We start from the raw sequence: 2,891 nt of genomic DNA on the forward strand, positions 1-2,891 counted from the left end.
TGTATCTATATGTACATGTAGATGAACGTATATACATACATCTACATATATATGCATATACTCATATATTGTTTATATATATATATATATATATATATATATATATATATACACATCATATGACTAAACGCCACGCATCCATTTCCGAGTAAGCTTTTATATATATATATATTCACATATATAAGTTATAATAATTTGTTTTGACGTACGTATATCTTATTTATTTTCAAAACCAAATGTAAATATTACAAGTTCTCCAGTGGTAGCTACGAACTTTTTAATTATCTTTTATCTTGCATCTGTTAGTGTTTCAAAGTGTCCAGTCCAGAAATACGGATAAGAGGTTTATCTTCCTACGATAGTTTTCAGAATTTTGTTTATTTGTATTTCATTATCTTACTCTCATACTGCCATGGTTGCACTCTTAGATCTCAAAGTTCGCCTCGACATTTTGTAACAGATTAGTAATATCAGTAAAATGGAGAATGCTGATTTTTCAGATACCTACTTTGATATTATCTTCACAAGATTCAGAAGTTTCATTCATTACTTATTGCAGAACTCCTTATAAAATGCTTCATGAATGAATGTATTTTTTCCCGAATATAAACAAAAATCCTACATCTCTTTCTGTTTGGATAGCAGCTTTTGTATTATTAAATATCAATTACATTCTTAGTTTCAGTAGCTCAATTGACATATATTGCTTAATATTTCTACGACTGCTAATAAAACTAATTAGAAAGTTGCTTTTGCAATATGATGTATTTGACTTTTTTGGCCGTAACGTAACATCCTGACCTACCTTCCAATTTAAAACAATATAACACATTCTACTCAGAATATCGGTGACATATTCCTCACCATAGTTTAGCAGTTTTTTTATTATTATTATTCATGTTATGCTTCTGGTGGCTATTTAAACTTTCGTCAAAGAATTCTTTGTGTGTGATGCTGTAAATTGGTTTCTCTCGGATTAAGTGTTATATAAAAGATAATTTCCTGTCTTAATTGCGTAAGCACGTAAATATCTCCCTATGTTTTGTAGTTGTAAATTTCATATAATATTCTCTTCAACTATAAGTCGTTTTTATTAGTTATTTCTCATTTGCCGTGATTTGGCTTAAAACGTTTATGGGTTTCTGCATGTATCTCAATCAATTTTCCTCTGTAAATTTTCAATATAAATGAATGACTACACTAAAGTCGTGTGAAATCTGACTTGTGCATGCAAGGGCATGCACATGATAGTTAGCAATCAATCGTTAAATGTGATATCATGTTACGTTTCACCGAATCCAGTTACGCTGTTCTATTATCTTTCAATGTTCATCAACGTCTTTGGTGATTTTTAGTAAACCATATCATCATTCTTTTAAACCAACATAATGGATGTATTGGAAAATATATGTGTAGCATGTATACGTCGATAACTCAGTGTTATATTCGAGCGATTCACTCATTATATCGTTATTCCAAACCTAATACGAATAATTTGCCTAAAAGTCATACGTCCAATGGTTTAAAATGAGACATGTACATAAAAAAAAGAAAGACACTCAAGATTATAATTTATCGGGCATATCACTTCCGTTCACGTCATTGTTGACATATAAACAGCAACTACTCATTAATTACACACCGAATCAATAAAAGATGCTTTTCTAAGTAATTTGACAATATTATGTAATTCATAACATATTTTAATCGAAATTATGCGTGTCGAATTTACAACATTATAACCTACAGTTTATATGCATTTCAAAAGCATTTATCTTTCCAAAAGGGAAACACACACTCCACTTTAGAAGTCCGAACAGTTTATGATAAATCTTCATTATATCTGTAGCTATTGAGTATATTATTTCAGCAGCAGATCTGAAGAGCATTATTACAGGAAAGTGAAAAGAAACAATAAAGAATACATTCCTTTCCAGTTTGGAATAACCACTTACGTTAATTATAAAGACAAAACTGAAATATATTCTTATTAGACAGGTAAAACAATGGCGAAATATCAGCAAAGAGAAAGTCTGTAAGACGGGAGGAAACAAATAAGAAATAATAGAGAAGAAATGCAATAATACCTAGCTTCCAGGCTGGATATCTTTGCATGAAATCAGATTTTGACAAAATAGAAGGTATTTTTCCACACATTTTTTATTCTGGAAAATCTAAGAGGAAAATAATTGTTTATGAAAATAGTAATTAATAGGCTTAACGCTAACATTACATAATGATGGCTACACACAACTGATATACTACATTATCTTAATGTGTGTGTGTATGTGTTTGTGTATATATGCGCGTGTGAGTGAATGTCTGCATACGCGTGCATATGTGTATATGTATATATGTATGCTTATATATGCTTATAGGTAATTATATCAATCAAAGTTTTATTAACAATAATGTGTTACCATGATCTAAGACAGACACATTTATTGTCTGCTTCGTGTGGATGCTGACCCCCTAGATTATCGGCTCCATCTATTATTTAAGTATAGTGCATTATATGCTATTTTGTCGGTTCTAAGCCAAAATAAAGATACATTAACATAGTACAAATAATATTTCACCATATTTTTGCATCAGACTTATTATATAATAGAATCTATTATTTAGATGTATTTGCTATTTATGTATTTCATATTAGCAGTCGCTTGACACTTATTAACATTTACTAAATCGAGAAAGATAAAAAATATTTTATAAGGATATAATAAATATCCTAATAAATATTTCTTGATATGAGTTGAAGACTTTGACCAAAACAAATCACCAGAATGGTTTGTAACTTAAAACATATAAATTGTTTGAGCAGAAAAAATCCACTCTCACATAAATGCATACGTGTATGTGTGGATATGTATGTATATATGCTTATATAT

This window comes from Octopus bimaculoides, chromosome 3 (assembly GCF_001194135.2).
Source record: "Octopus bimaculoides isolate UCB-OBI-ISO-001 chromosome 3, ASM119413v2, whole genome shotgun sequence".
Classification (NCBI taxonomy): domain Eukaryota; kingdom Metazoa; phylum Mollusca; class Cephalopoda; order Octopoda; family Octopodidae; genus Octopus; species Octopus bimaculoides.